The following is a 17,621-nucleotide window of genomic DNA, read 5'->3' on the forward strand; positions in this document are numbered from 1 at the left end:
TCCATAATCAATAAAGATAATGAAAGAAATAAACAAGATTAAGAGTTAAGAATAAGAACTAGAGAGGTATTGCTTTGATGGCTTCTTTGGATCTTGCACAATTCTTGCTCACTTAACTTTAAAAGAAAATGAAGCTATCTGTAAAACTATAAGAAAAGAATTTTTGTGGAGTATGGAAAGAATGGAATTGCTGGATGCCCTTGGAGTGGTTCTTTCTCTTCCTTATATAGACTTCTTGGGGGAACAAGCCTTGTGTTTTAATGAGTAAAGTTCAACTTTGTGAGGTGGAAAAGTTGTAAATCAAGCCATGAATTGCTCTCAATTATGGTTTTCTCAATTGCACATGGTTGAACTTTGACTGGCATGTGAAGAAAGCATCCAAAGCATCTTGTAAAAATGGTAGAAATTGGTTGGCAACTTTTGACTCAAAATATAGAATTTTTATATTGCACGGGCGTGTTGCCTGGCACTGCCTGGGGCGTGCCAGTCTTTGGAGGGTTAGAGGTTCTGGCACGGGCCGTGTTCCTTAGCATGGCTTGGCAAGCTCATGCGCACGGGCGTGCTGTCTGGGCGTGCAGTCTCCTGGAAGTCTTATTGATAGCGCGCACGGGCGTGCGGGGTAGCACGACTTGGGGCGTGCATCTCTCTGAAAGTCTGAGGCATGTGATGCACGGGCGTGCGGGTTAGCACGGCTTGAACAGGTTAGCGCGCACGGGCGTGTTCTTTGGCACGGCTTGGGGCATGCATCTTTCTGTCTCTTTAGTTTGTCTCGCCTTATGCCAGACACGGCCGTGCTTCGCGACACGGGATGGGGCGTGCCAATTGTGTTTTGCTTCATTTTTGTTCTTTTCTTTGCAAAATCCTACAATTTTCTTTCCAATCAAGTGAGTTGTGTTTCAAGGAAGCTTTTGAATAAAAATATATCAATGTTACATAAAAACTAATTAAAAGTAATAGGAATTTAAATCAAAATTACAATAATAACACTATAAAAATCAACACTATCAGTGGCCCCTGTCGAAATCCCATTCTCAGAGAATTATACAAGGGGGACAACAAATGGTGCGAACAAGGCATAAATATTTGCATCATCCCATTATGAAACTAAACAATGGTAACAACTTCCTGTGATGCACGTTTAGTGTTCATGTGGATCCGTTGCATGCTTCTAGAAATAAAGAAAACGAAACAAGGACCATACCTTTTTACCCTTCTCATCCTTGTATGTAACATTTCTGAATGGAAGAAACAACGCGGCATATAAACAGAGTCTCCTTTGTTCATCCTAGAATGCAAATGTGACGGTATTTATAACTCAAAACCAAAGACAACACACTACACATGCATAAAAAGAATTGAAATGGAAACTACTTTAGATAATGTCAACAGAAGAAGGTGAAAGTGAAAAGATTTGGGAAATAATTCGTGGCTCACTCACAGTGAAGAAAGCACACCCAATTGATTGAATAAGGTTCCATGCAGCATCCAAGTAAGCAACACAGAGCCTAAAATGGGTAAAAGGATCCTGTGAGTAGGAAAAAAAAAACATATATATAATAAAAGGCTGCTGTAAACACAATGACATTCTCTAAGCCCAATAATAATGATGGTAGCAAAAGTGTATAGGAATTCTCTCAGGATCAGTATCTCATGAAAAGCGTGCATTCCAGCTGCTATTATACTACAAAAATTTCTTAATAAAAATGCAAAATATCAAAATTGCTCAAACGATATTGAATGAATGGGTTTACTTTGCTCAATAAGCTACATCTATTTTTAAATTCCAAAGCGGTAAAATTTCAGGAGAGAGGAGGAAACTTTTAAAACGCACTATGTTTGACTACCAAATTACCGGACTAGAGATAGGCATGGCCGGTTCATTGAACCACTAGTTCCGATTCATGGAACCGACGGTTCAAAATTTTTGAAATGTTGAACCTGAACCGACCCTTGAACCGCCGGTTTTGGTCTAGTTTTAGTGCCGGCCAGTTTCGGTACAGTTCCGATGAACCGACGGTTCCGATCACGATTTCCGGCGATATATACTTTTTAAAAAAAAAAATCGGTTCTAACGTTACATCTTTTTTTCGAAAATATTAATATGATTTTAAAAAATATTGGTAAATTTTATTTTAAATAAATTTTAGAATGCTCATACTCATATAAGAATAAAAATAAGTAATTTTACAAAATAATCAAATAAGTTATCACTTTATTTTGTTTAAATGTTATTAATTAAATAAATTATAAGAAAATTTTGAAAAATACTTCAAAAAAATGTAATTTTAAACTTAGTAAACAATTTAAAAGGGTAAAAAAAAAGTTAAAAACAATATAAGTTTAGACTAAATATTTCTCTCTTTTCTTTCCATTTTACTTTTTAGATTTTTAACTTTTAAAGTAAAGTGTATTTTAAAAACAAAAATCTTAATTAAAGTATATCATGCAATAAAATATTATTGAGACTTTTAGAGATGTATAAAATATGCTAAGTGATTATTATTTTAAAAATAAAAATAGAAAATTTCTGGTTCTTACCGGACTGGAATCCCCGGTTCAAGGCTGGTTCAGGTTCAAATTTTAACATTCACATGAACCTTCACGGCCCTTGAACTGCCAGTTCCGGTTTAAAATTTTAAAACGACGGTTCCGATCCAATTCTGGTTCATCTACAGTACAGTTTGATTCCGGTTCAAAATGAACCGGTAGCCATGCCTAACTAGAGAAAGATAAATTATAATCACGCTGATGCATGCCTTCATCATTCCAAAACTCTTGCTAAATAATATAACAAACTCTAATTTGGATTTTGGATTAGTTTGATACCCAAACTTAGCAGCAGATTTATTTTACATAAAAAGAGACATTAGATGTAACTATCAATGACATCATGGACCATATCATACTTGTGGCATCCTTCTGACACTGCTGGCTCAACCTTAGGAGGAAAACCAAAGACAACCCAGAATAATGTCAAATCTGAAATATGTGTCATAGCTTTAACAGGTTGATTGCCAGAAATTATGAGATCAACCTGCACAGAAGAGCAGCAACGAGATAAATAATAAACTACTATCATAGTACACAATGGATATAAAGAAGTCCCTCACAAGCAAGTCAATGTCTTGCCAGACATCAAAAAATATTTTGAGGGACATGCTATTCATCTATTCAAGAGGGTTAGCATACTTCAGTTCCAATGCGCTCTTTGCTAATTTTCACTGCAAGAGCATTTTGCACATCATCACAGGCAGCAGCTACTTTGAATTCTTCATCAAGTATGAATCCAAACCTTGCACCTAAATAACCAGAAATTAGCCATGTAAGACATAGAAATGGAAAAAGAGAAGCAAAACAAAAAGAACCAATAGAAGTGAAGAAAAATATTAGGTTGTAAGATCACGCTAGCTGACTGCGCATATGAAAAAATTTGAGTTGTTTTATAAGACATGATCAGGTTATATAATAGACATGGACTCAAAAGTTTTCAGCAGTTGAGTTATTGCCCATATATGCATAGCAATTTCAAAGCAATGATCAATCACTTAATTTTGATCTTACTTCTTAAATACTACTGTTATTAGTTGGTAGTTGTTTAAAATGAAGCCCTAGAAGATTTACAAAGTTCAACATGTTTTACCTATCCAAGGACCAACATGAGTTCTAATTGTTTGGTAGAGTTTTATTTCATTGAAAATTTATAATTCAATTGAAAGGATAAAACCCAAATGTTTCTTGAAGACATTACATGACACTAAGAAAACAAAATAGAGATATAAAAAATACAAGTTTTGATACTAAGCTATTTCAAGACATGCTGAATGAGAAACTTGCATGTGTTATCCAAAAAATTATCCCAACACAATCAAATAAAATCTAAATTCAAAAGTATCAAATCGAATAGCTCGAAGAACTCTAAGCGGATCATCCAAAAAAGTAGCTTTTGGAGGTAAAGGAATAACTATTTTTCCAGACTTTAGATCTTCAATGCCTGCAATGAAAGAAAGAGTAATATAAGTGAGAAAGCTTTATGCAAAGGACGTAACAAATTTACTTAACAATAAACGAAAGAGAACAGCATAAAAAGCCTATCTTAACCTCTTTCAGTAAAGTCCTCAACTGAACTGGTATTAATAGCATAAAATGTTAATGCCATATGTTAGTCCAACAATAATTATATAGTTATCATGAATAGCATACAGAGAGCGCACCAATTTAATCATTTACAGAGGAAGATACCAACATAAATGAATGGAATTTATACACGAAGCTAATTGCTGAATAATTTGTTTTGACTTTGTTGAAAATAATTATTTTTTCCATTTATGTTTTTTGTTATAATACAAGTGAACCTGCCTTGAGCTGAAAAATATCTTGAATATTTCAACAAAACTTATTATGTATAAGCAAATTTTTAAATTTTGATATTTCATTGCACTCACAAGCTATGCCTAGTGCAATTACCGAATACAAATTTTGGCATAGTCTTAGGTTTGAAAACCACCTCCCTAATTCTAAAAAAAAAACCCTATTTGATTTGTATTTTCCTGGTAGGATTACTCTTAAATTTTAATATGATTATATTTGGTTTGTTAAATGAAAAAGTTTGGCATCAAATATACAAATGGATCTTTAATTACCAAACTAAAATTAGCTTTAAAAATTTGAGTGACCAATCGTTTAATTTGGTCTGTTGATGTAGTTATTGATGGATACCACGTAAGTCAGTAGTTAGATAGTCTACTTGAAAAACTTAACAATAGGCAGTAGTCGTATGCTGGTTAAACTGGAGAAGTGAAGACTGTAAAATTAATTCATTGTAGTTCTGATAAAACATCTCAAAATAAATTAATGATAATAAAAAAAATGTGATTTGTATTTATTAACTTGTTTTTCCATGGCTTCTTAAACATTCTTGAAGTTTTAATCAAGCATGCAATTGGAAAACTAACACGAGATAGATGATAGATTAATGAGTAAGAAGTAGGTTTAAAATTCTAAAAATTATAACAAACTCTGACATGCACATGTATACCATTCTTTTTATTTAGGCCTAAAGTATTTATGTTATCTATATTAGTCTCTCATTTTTCTTTTGAAATTTGAACTTTCTTGGCTGCAAATTCATAGTCCTGGAGACAACTCCATGCTTCGAAACTAAAGTGGATTAGTTCTACTTTTCAACTTTTAACTTTGGATTAGTTGTCTCCATGCTTCGAAACTAAAGTGGATTAGTTCTACTTTTCAACTTTTAACTTTGGATTAGTTTAGGTTAGTGGAGATTTGAATTCGAAACTTTTAGATTTTTTCAGATAGTTCCAGTATCACTAAACAAAACTCATTGGTTATCTTTTTCAAAATTTAATTGCTTAGTTATTGTTAAACTCTCAGAATTTGAGGTGTAGTAAATTGTAAATTAATCCATCCTTGGGGTAAATTTGGAGTATATATATTGGATTTAGGATAGTCATGTTAGGATAATGATTACGAATCCTACATTATGTGTTGGTTGGAGTTTATGTAGGAGTTTAGTATTATTATTTTAAAATATTTTATTATTTAATGTTAACAGTAGTTCCCAATTAGTTATTTGGTCATTTTATGTCCAAATGTAGTGTTTATGTATTTTTAGTGTCTGTTTATTTCATTAGTTATTTATTTTTTACAAGCTTTTGTTGTGTTTCTTGTTGTGAAGGCTGTCATTTTATGGCAGCTTTATTTTGCAAAAAATTAGGTGTTGATTTTTTTTTGGGGGGGGGGGGAGTACTTGAAGAGTTGCCTTATTAAATGAGGTGACTCTTCAGTTGCCTAGCCTGGCCTATATAAGGCCACTTCCTTACTTCATTTGTTTCACTTCTCAGAAATTGATCCTCAGAGCATCTCTCTCTAAACTGTTTCTCTCTCTAACTTCTTCCAAGTAAGTTCAATCTGCTCCTTTCTTCCTTTTCCATTTTGCCTGTTAGGGTCATGGGTTCCTCTGGTGACGAGGATGTCCAGATGTTACATGATTAGTTCGGTGATAAGCATACTACAAACATTGACTTGGGGGTTGGCGAAGCCAAGGGTTGGAAGGAGAATGTTAGAATTCCCAACATAACGTCTGATATTGATGAGGACGAGCTATTGGATGTATGTTTTATACATAACCTTTAACCAGAATACAAACTGATCCGAACTTCAGAGGGCAAGAGGGTACCCGAGCCGTTAGACGGATATTCTATTATATGATGTATGAAGAAAGCTTCCAATCTAGGGTTCGATTTCCTTTATCCAAATCATTGAAATAAGTTTTCAATGAGTACAACATTACTATCAGCCAACTACACGCCAATGGCTTGAGTCTCTTGTGTGACCTAATAGCGTTGGCTCACAGATGGGTATAATATGACGGCTAGGGCGGTTTGGGAGCTTTATCATTTCTCCGTTCGCCCAATGGAGGACCACTGCTTCCACTAGGCAAATAACACTTGCAACATTTTTTCAAAGAAATGTAACATTTCCTCTTTGAAAAATTAAAAATCTTATTATTTCATTATCAAATACACTGGGGGGTTTGGAGTGGCAAACCATTGGTCTGAGGATCCGCTTTGCCACATTCCTACCTTGCCGAGTCCTTATGACCGAACCTGTATAGAGTTAATAAAGGCTAAGGGACTTGGTTCTGTTAATCTAAGGCAGGTGATAGCTGAGGGTTATCCGACCTGTTACCCTAGTGGACCCATGAGACCCAGCCCTTCCTTCTCTGGTAAGCTTTGTCCTTAATAACTTTGCCTTTGATTCTTTACACTAACATCTCTTAATTTTCCCTTCTTGCTTTGGCGCAGAAATGGTACCGAAGAAATCCAAAAGCTCTGAGATGGCCAAGGTCTTCGAAGCAATGAAGAAAAAGGCTATTGCTGGGATTTCGGGAAATGAGGCTCCTTCGGTGGTACTTGATACTCAGCCAATCAAAGTTGATGCTGCTGTAGGGGTCACTCATTCTGAACAACCTCCCTCAAGCCCGCCGGTCGAGCCTCTCAGAAAAAGGCAGAGGGAAGTACGTGTTCCTGTCCCCTCTCCTGTTCCTCCAAGGGCGTTGGACATCCGAAGCTACTTCCTACATAAGTATGGGGTGACTTGCAATCTTTGGGAGGAGAGCCTAGCCGAGAAGTGGCTCACCACTGTCTATTCCCTACAAACGCTAGCTACTTTGAGCATGTGGACGATGTGGCGATAAAGGATCTAATCAACCAATGCTTGTTTCAAGCTATCAATGCCAACAGTATGAACTTTGCTCGGATAACCAAGTTAAAGATAGGTTATACTAAGATGAAAGTGAAGAAACCATATGGAGGATGTACTAAAGGGTGCTGAAGTTATAATGAGGGAATAGGAGGCTCAGCACAAGGTAGAGATTGCTACTCGAGATGCTGATGTAAACAGGTTGAGAGAGGAGAACTGGGAATTACTCAATAAGAATAAAGAGCTTGAAAGCAGGGTAAAAGAGATGAGAAGGAGCTGTAGAAGTTTCAGGATCAAGTGAGGTCTGAGGAAGATAATCTGGCCAAGGCATGCTTAAGCTTGAACGAACATTCTAGCCGAACTAAAGGCGAAGGAGCCTGAAGTTGACTGGGGTTGGATAAATGATGTATACCACGATGAGGGTGATGAAGACGAGGAAGGAGAAGAGGATGTGAATCGCCCTATCGATGATTTGTCTCCCCCTAAGGGTAGAAACTAAGGTATCTGCTGATATTCACCCCATTTCTTCAAAAGGGCAAGGTGCAGCTGGGGATCGGTCTACTGACTAAGACATGTAGCTAGATTAGGATTTATAGAGGGTAAAAAGTTTTGTAACTTATCTTTTTGAATAGGGATACCTTGTAAAATACCTATGTGATCACTTTTTATGAAATGAATGAAAATTATCACTATTTCACGTGTGTTAGGCTTTTCATATTTGCCTAAGTATTTTTCTTTTACTTTTAAGATTTAAAGTTAAAATCCAAATTGTGTATAATCGAGCTTAAGGGTTTACTTAAGTTTTATTCAGTGAGTTACGTGTTTCCAAATCTATGGAGTTAGTAAAAGGGACTGCTTAGGTCATCTGGGCGAGCTATGTATGTTCGAGCTAATGGACTTAGTCAGAAGCACCGCTTAGGTCATCTGGGTGAACTACGTATGTCCGAGCTAATGGACTTGGCGAAGAGGACTGTTTAGGTCATCTAGGCGAGCTGTGTACGTTCGAGCTAATGGACTTAATGAGAAGGACTGCCTTAGGTCATCTAGATGAGCTACAAATGTCTGAGCTAATGGACTTAGTGAAAAGGACCGCTTAGGTCATCTGGCGAACTAATGTGAAGGCTGAAAAGAGAAAAATTTTTAAGCAAGATCCTTCAGGAAAAACTTAATGCATCATGCCCTTTTTTATCTTTGAAAGGCTTGATACATTAAGTGAAAAAACCTGAGGCCTTATTATTATTCAAATACAAAAGTTACTTTACATATTATTAACTGGAGACATAATATGCATTTTTAGATTATCAGCGTTCCATGTCCGAGGTAATTCAGCTCCCTCAATGTTTCTCAGCTTATATGTTCTCGGGCCTAACTGCGTCGAAATTTCATAGTGACCTTCCTAGTTCTGTCCTAATTTACCCACATCTGTTAAGCATCTGGTTATCTCTGCCTTTCGCCATACTATGTCTCCTTCTCTGAACTACCTACATTGAACTTGCCTATTAAAGTATCTTCTTATCCTTTGTTTGTATGCTTTAGCTCGAACCGCAGCATCCTCCCTAAGCTCCACTACCAAGTCTAAGCTAATTTTTATGCTCTCATTGCTGCCGAGCTCTTCGTACACTCTTGCGCTTTTGCTAGGTATGCTTATCTCTACTCATACTACTGCTTTGGTCCCATATACTAAAGAGAAAGGGGTTTGCTATGTTGCTTGCCGAGGCGTGGTTTTGTAAGCCCATAAGACGCTGTTTAGTTCATCTACCTAGTTAGCTTTTTCTCCATCCAACCTCTTCTTTAAGCCTTACGGGATGGTACTGTTGGTGACTTCGGTAAGGCCATTAGTTTGTGGGTGGGCTACCAAGATAAAATGAAGCCCAATGTGCCAGTCTTCACAAAAAGATCTAAAGACTCCTGAGTCAAATTGCTTACCATTGTTAGTAACGATTTTATGGGGCACGCCATATCTAAATATCACATTCTTCCTGAAAAAGCTAATAACCCGAGCTGGGGTAATGGTGCTGAGGGCCTCGGCTTCTACCCACTTAGAGAAGTGATCAATTGCAACCAGCATGAACTTTCTTACGCTCTTGTGGTAGGAAAAGGTGCTAGAATGTCTATCCCTTATTGACCAAAAGGCTAGGCTGATGATAAGGATTGTAGTTCTGATAAGGGTTTTCTAGGTGCACAATCATATTTTTGACAAGTGCTACAATGGCGAATATGTGGCTAACATCCTTCTTCATTATTTGCCAATAGTATCCTAAGAGCAGTATTTTTCTAAGCATAGCCTCTAAGCCCTCATTTGCCCTACAAACACCTTCATGGGTCTCCCTTATGATGTAATTGCCTTCTTCCTCAGTTAGACACTTCGCCCATGGATGTGATTTTGATCTCCTGCAGAGTTCTCCATTTTCCATTGCATAGTTCATCGCTTTCCCTCAAAGCTTGATCACCTCTGGCTTATTGCTAGGCCGAATGCCATTCTATAAGAAGTCATAGCTCATAGCTCAGCCGGTTTTAGTGTTCGACCATCGCTTTCCCTCAGACTCATCCAGTTGCTGCCGATTGGGATACAAGGACTTCATTTAACTCATAGCTCAGCCGGTTTTAGTGTTCGACCATCACTTCCCTTAGTAAATCTTCTTCCCGCGCTGCAGCTTTACCTATGGAGTTTGCCTCTTTATTGTTCGCCCATTCTATTTAGGTCATCTTCCTAATGCTGCCTTCTTCTTCAAACTTGTGTAAGAGGAATAAGGCTAGATAATGGTACTTGATTAGATTTCGCTCTTTGGTTATTAAATCCTCATACTCAGCACCGTTGTTAGTTGTCGTAAAGTCTGGGCGTACGACATACTGAATTTTTTTCTTCCTTGGCCCTTGTAGATTACCCCTGCTACAGCTCCTGAGCTCCCTAAGGCCCCATCAATGTGCAACGGCCAAGTGTTGTAGCTAGGGTTCGGGAGTTCGGCTTCAGGCTCGCCTTTTCCATCTTCACTAGAAATTTCGGCCACAAAGTCTGCCAGTACTTATGCCTTCATTGCAGTTCAAGAAGCGTACCTGATATTAAATTCTCCCAATCTAATCGACCATTCCACCAATCTTCTAGAAGTTTCAGCTTAGTGTAGGATCTTTTTCAGGGGGTGGTTAGTTCGGATAGTTATAGTGCGAGATTGGAAGTAGTGGCGCAACTGGTTCGCTGAATTAAGGATGGCGAATGCTAATTTTTCAACATTTGGATACCGAGCTCAGAATCCCTGAGGACTTTGCTAATGTAATAAACAAGATATTGCTCACCTTCCTCTTCCCTAACCAATACTGATGCAACAGAATTTTCAATAGCAGCTAAGTACAAGTATAAGGGCTCATCTTTTTTAGGTCTGCTTACGAGGGGAGCGAAAGACAAGAAATCTTTAATTCTTTCAAATGCGAGCTAGCACTTTTCATCCCATTGAAAACCTTTCAACTGCTTTAGGGTTTGGTAGAAAGGCATGCACCTCTTGGGCGAGTAGGAGATAAATCGCACTAAGGCTATAATTCGACCATTCAATTGTTGAACTTCATGAATGCTAGTGGGTTCTTGCATCTTCAAAATTACCTTGATCTTCTCAGGGTACGCCTCAATCCCCCTTCATGATATCATAAAACCCAAAAATTTCTCCGCCTTAACTCTGAATGTGTAGTTGTCTAGATTGAACTTCATATTAAACCTATTTAGGATTTCAAACACTTCATGTAGGACTCTAGGATGCTCGACAGCTTGAGTACTTTTTATTATCATGTCATCTACATATGCTTCTACAGTTCGGCTATCTAATCTTGGAACATGCTATTGACCAACCTCTGGTATATGGCTCCTGCGTTCTTTAATCCGAACGGTATGGCTTGATAACAATAGATTTCCCTGTCAGTGATGAAGCTCATCTTTTCCTCATCCAGTTCTTTCATTCTTATCTTATGGTATCCAACTTCTATATCCATAAAACTATATATTTCATAGCCGGCTATTGAATCTACCAGCTAATCTACATTGGGCAAAGGGTAAGGATCTTTAAGGCATGCCTTGTTCAAATCGGTAAAGTCAACACATAATCTCCATTTTCCATTGCACTTTGGTACCAAAACTACGTTCGCCAGCCATTCTAGATAGTTCACCTTCCTTATAAACTTTGATTTCAAAAGTTTATCCACTTCAGTTGCTATAACATGCTGTCTTTTTAGACCATTATTCTGCTTTTTTTGCTTTATCGGTTTAAAGCTTCGGGTCAATGCTGAGCGTAAGGGATATGGTATCAGGATCGATATCAATTATGTCTTCCGCGGTCCAGCCGAAGTTGTTAACATTATCCCCTAAAACTGTCCTAATACAATCCTGTACCTCTCTCAGTAGATCGTCTTCCGACGTTAACTTCTTCCCCTGTTTCACTTCCTATGTGATCAGCTCGCCCACAGGTGTTGGGCTGGTCTATATTATGATTGGGGTTATCAAAGGGTTGGTGTTTGGTTGACTTTGTCGTAGTTCTTCTTCTAGCATCCACATGATTGGTAGGGGAAGAGGTAACCTTTTCAGTGCTATCTATTTGCTTCCTGAGCTATATTCGAGTCTCCCCTAATAACGACGACTTCGCCCTTGTCGAAGTAAAACTTCATGGTGAGATACCTAATGCATGTGGTCGCTTCCAATTCAAATAGGGCTAGTCTTCCTAATATGGAATTGTACGGAAAGTGAATGTCTGCTACCATAAACTCCAATTTTCCTTTATGGGACTTCGGTTCTGAGCTTTAGGGTTATGTCTATAGATCCAGACATTTGTACAGGTTTTCTTGCTAGGCCGACTAATGGGATTCGGACAGGTTTAAGCTTCGCATGGTCTAGTTTCAAAGCCTTGAACACTTCCACGGTCAACAAGTTCATTGCACTACCTTCATCCACCAATATTCTTTTTACTAGAAAGTTTTCCAAAATTCCCCCAATTACTAGGGCATCATTGTGTGGAGTATGTAGAAGTTCGTCATCAGCCTCTGAGAATGATTTGAGCGGATTAGCGCTCGATTTCTATTGTGTAGAATGGAATAGATTTCCCTAACTCTCCTTTCCCTAGCTGCATTGCTATCACCCCCCGATGAGCCACCAAATATGGTGTGGATTATGCCTAGATTATGACATTTTTCCACCTTCTTGTCTTTCTATTCACTTTCCCTCCGAGCTCTCCCAACAAATTGCTTTAGTTCGCCTCTTTGCACAAGGCATTCTATCTCTTTCTTTAATTGCCAACAGGCTTCGGTCTCATGGTCTACATCCTTATGGAACTCACAATACTTGCTTTTATCTCGATGGCTCAAGGTATCCTCCTTCATCTTTCTAGGATAATAGAACTGAATTTAATCGCCATGTTCTCTAACTCAGGACAATATTTTTTAGCGTGGTCTGTTTAAAGGGGGTAAACTCCCGATCTTGTTGTGGTCTGCCATCTCTTGAGTATGGCATTCGAACAGAGTAACTAGTTCGTGGGAGCCGGATGGGTAACCCCCTTCGGGGCGATCGTCTCCTTATCGGGGATGAGTGTCTTCTGATCCTATACCTCTCTTCTTTAGGCAATCTATGCTGTTGTGCCTTATAGGCTTCATATAATTTGGTGTATTTATGAGGTCGCACCATGAGCTCGGCGAAGGTCTGGGGAAGGCCTATACTTAAACTCTCAAACAACTTATTGTACTTGTAATTCTTTGCCATGGCGCTAATGCCCACCTCATCATTCAAGTTCTCCAATTGCATCACCATTCTTTGAAATTTGGATACGTATTGCCTTAGAGTCTCCCCCTCTTCTCTTTTTCAATCTACCAAGTCAGACGATATTTTTCTAGATGATACACATGTTATAAAACAAGCTTGGAATATTGTGGCTAACTAGGAGAAGGAATGAACAGACCCTGTTTTGAGTGTTTGATGCTACTCTTGAGCTGCTCCTTTCAAGGTAGTTGGGAAGACCATGTACATTAGATCCTCCGAGTTAGTTTAAAGGCACATCATTGTTCGGAAGGTCGCCAGATGGCTCGGGGATCGGTAGATCCATCATATGATTGGAAAGTAGGAAGTTTGAACTTTGGTGGGAAGGCTGCAGCCAAAATATCAGCTGATAAGGGCGAGTCTTATAAGAGGCCATAATCCCATGTTTCTCTTGTCTCTCTACACTCCCAAACCAATTCCTTGACAACATTCTGAAGATTAGCCCCGTCCAAGACTGGCTAAGTGTGACTTAGCTTTTGGCTGCTAGGGTTAGTCGCACTAGGGTCTACCTCCGATTCCGCCTCATGGTATCGATCAGACACTGAATGACTTCGGTATTTAGGCGAGGTGGGTGGGAGGTTATGTTCTAGGTGGGGAGGGTTCGCCCACCTAGTGGGTGGTACTGGCTCGCTGATAGGCTGAGGGTTCTCTAAGAGGCATTTCAGCACAGTGGTAAACAACGAATAGGCCTGAGATAGAGTAACTACTACCTAGGGATCAATGGTTGTTGGAGGGGCGAATGTGGGTTGTTGGTTGGCCTCGCCATGGTTGTTTTCTTGGCCTTCCATGTTGAGGCGTTCAGTAGAATCATTAGCCATAGGAATCAAGAAAAACTGTGGGGATTTTTTAGGGTTTAAAGGTGTCTTCCACACTCACCGCACCAATTGTTAAGCTCTCAGAATTTGAGGTATAGTAAATTATGAAATAACACGTCATTGGGGTCAATTTAGAGTATATATACTGGATTTAGGATAGTCTTGTTAGGATAAGGATTACGAATCCTACATTATCTGTTAGTTAGAGTTTATTTAGGAGTCTAGTATTATTATTTTAATATATTTTATTATTGTATGTTAACGGTTATTAACAATATTCGACTATTTCACAGAAATCTCCAAAATGTTCCTACCTTTGTTTGTGTTTTTAATGCAGTGATGAGATTTTTAGTCAATGAAAGTCAAACACTCAAAGGGAAACAACCATTTTTACTGCGAATGTTTCATTCAAACCTCAAGGACCAAATAGTAAATTGTTCCTTTTTTTTTTTTGGCCTCCTAGCTCTGTTGCTTGAATAACTATATAACGGTGGTAGCTTTAATGAAAAGATTAAACATTCTATTGTAAAGATATTCTGTGAAAGCATTATATCTAAGCGTAATCAAATTCACATTTTTTAAGACAATGAAAATAAAATCCATTAGCATTCACAATATCTCAAAAACAAAATAAAGATTCATTGCAGGATTCAAGACTTGAATTGCTATAAAAATGGATGCATCGAACTTTAATTTATAAAAATTTATTTGTTGGATATTTTAATTTGCAAAATCACTTTTATTAAACACATATAAAATAATTGAAAGTCGTTAAATAAACATTCAATGTATGAAATTTTTAAAAATTAAATTGTTCAATGAGTCAAATTAAAATTTGAAACTTCAATTGTGAAAATACATTTCATCATTTCTACAAAAATTGCCTCCAAAAGCGTCAATTGTTGAAACTTAACTTCTTGCACAACATCACATACTTTTAATTAGGGAGTAAAACTTAATCAACCTTGGTCTTTTGCACAAGGTATCCAGTTATTCGAGATGCAAGTGAGCTAAACTATTTATGAGCTATCTCGATTAGACTAACAAAAAAAATTTGAGTTTAACTTGATTTTAATTGTTTTAAACTTAAACTCGAATAGCTTCGACCCAATAGTTAAGCTGAGTTTGAATACTATAATATTCGATTATGGCTACTTGCAGAACTAATTGATTATTTGAATTTTATATTACATAATAATTAAATAATAATTTACTTAAATCCAACTCATTTAAAATTATTAGAGTTTCATTTTTTCATTAGCAAATAAATATATCTACCAACGCGTTTTTTTTATTGTTAGACACAATGTTAAACACTTATAAAGATTTATACATAGCCAATACAAAGATTTAAATTATCTGTCCACACGCACAACTCATAAAACTAAGATTTCAAATTATCTTCTTCTAACGGTATAACGGTAACATCCCGCGTCTCTCCATTAGGTATTTATTGCTTTCCCTCGTTCCCTCTTTTTGCTTGATTCCCAAACTATTATTTGGCTTCTGCGCTACTTTTCCCGAGAAAGCTGAGAAAATTCAAGAATTTCTAGGGAAATTCAAGAACGGGAGACTAGAATTCAACCATGCTTCCTGGATTTCGGTTCGATCCTACCGATGAGGAGTTAGCAGGTCACTATCTGTACAAGAAACTCACTGGAAAGCCTTTTGCGGCAGCGGAGATGATAGTAAGTGACTGCCAATTATATGGAAGAGAAGAGCCCTGGGAAGTCTGGAAGAGATTCGGTGGTGACGAGAGAACTGATGTTAAGGATCTCTACTTTTTCACTGAAATAAAGAAGAAAGCCTCGCAGAAGAAGAACAAACAAACGCTGATTACTGACTATTCTAGAGTTGATCGAAGTGTTGGTACGGGTAAGGGTAACTGGCATAGAGAAGATTCTGGGAAAATTTTTGAAGTCACGGCTAGGGCAGATTTTGATTGTAGGATTAAGATAGAAGCAACCAAGAAAAGGTTCAAATACAAAAACAGAAATTCAAGCCACCATTGCGGTTGGATCTTGTTTGAGTATAGTTTTCCTGATTTGAACCGTGAATTAGTGCTCTGTCGTTTGAGGAAAAATGGATCTAAAACAGGGGAAAAAAATAGGGGCAAGAGGAAAATAGATGATTGTGAGGGTGGTGAAGTTGTAAACTGTGAGATGGTGGTTACGTCTGGCAATAAGCGTATCAAGGCTAATGACAATGAAGCAGAGTCATACTATAACCAGATTAGGGCTAATGGAGATGATGATTGTTTGGTTATAGCTTCTGATTTTGATGATCAAATGGGTACTGAATTTTGGGCTAATAATCAAGTAGAAGAACAACAAGAAGTAACATCAGATTGTAGTATCATGAGAGGAAACGGAGATTATGGGAATTGGGTTATAGGTAGTGATTTTGATTATCCATTGGGAACTGAACTTGGGGCTAATAATCAGGTAGACGAGCTTGAACACGTTGTCTCAGAATGTAATGATATCTGGGCTCCTGGAGGTGATGAATGTTTGACGGTAGGCGCTGATCGTGATGAGCCAATGGGTACTGAATTTAGTGTTGAGGAGCTGCTGGATAATGCTAATACCTTTGAATTTGATCAGATCGATTATGTTGAAGAGAATGAGGATTTTTTTGCTGATGTGCAGAAATTTCTGGGGTCTGATTCTGATCCTGGTTCTGGTTCTGTTTAGTGCCTCTTGTACATTCTCTCTTCCTCTTTTCCACAACCTTGGCCATTGAGCTGCTGTTTAATTGCAGATATGACAAGGAAAACATTTTTGGTGGTTCTTTTTTTTAGTTTGTTTCAAAAATATGGAACATGATTGGTGTTTTCTGTGTAATCAATTTACATGTTGATTCATTAAAGGAAAATCAAGTATTGGATTCAAAACATATGTGTTGTTTCTTTTCAGTACTATTTAGTATTTTCAGCTTGTCTATATTCAATTCAATTCAATTAGTAATGTGTTGGGAAATGCTGAATTTGTGCATTTGAATGATGGGTTCATATGAATATGATCAAGATGGCTTCCTTCCTTGCATACTTAAATGTATTGTCCGGTATACTCTGTTTTTGGTTGAAAGAAATGTCCCTGTAAGTTTTGTGTGATTTCAAGATGTTTGGTTTGATGCCTGATCAAATGGCCTGTGTTGCAAGGCTTTCAGTTTGTGTAATTTGGTCTTAAATGTAAAGGCTTTTTTTTTTTTTTTTTGCCTTTTTGTTGCCAAAATAATGAAATACACGAAATTAAGAGGTAAATGTTTTTTTGTTCAATTTCCTCTGTTTGTTTCCATGTAAATGTTTTTCAAAATAAAACAGACAGTTGACAGAAGAATTTGATAGGGAATTGATTTCTATTTTTTCTGACGTGATAAACTGAGACTAGATTTGTAAGTTAAAATGACTGTTATGTGAGATTTGTTGAGTTCTTGAGCCTGTTGCTTCTCTAGCATGCCCATATCCATGGTACACAGAAGACATTTCAATCAAATACCAGACATCTGATTCAAAAACGATCCAAGATGGGAATTGTAGTCTTCTTCTTGAGGATCAATTGAAAAGGAATCATTATAAGATTTTTAAACTTAACCCAAAAGCAGTTAAAATACCAACTGTATGAACTAATATTTAACAGCTATATACCAGTTATATGAACAAGTCAAAATGTTTACGATTCCAAGTGTAAACACAGTAGAATAAGTGGGTCATAAAGCCCATAGTTAAAATACAATTTTCTGATTCTTAACAATTATGCTTAGAAGGTGAAACTATAGTCAATGTTTATAACAAAATACTTTTG

Source organism: Jatropha curcas, chromosome 9 (genome assembly GCF_041381405.1).
Source record: "Jatropha curcas cultivar XTBG-Jc1 chromosome 9, XTBG_Jcur_1.0, whole genome shotgun sequence".
NCBI lineage: Eukaryota > Viridiplantae > Streptophyta > Magnoliopsida > Malpighiales > Euphorbiaceae > Jatropha > Jatropha curcas.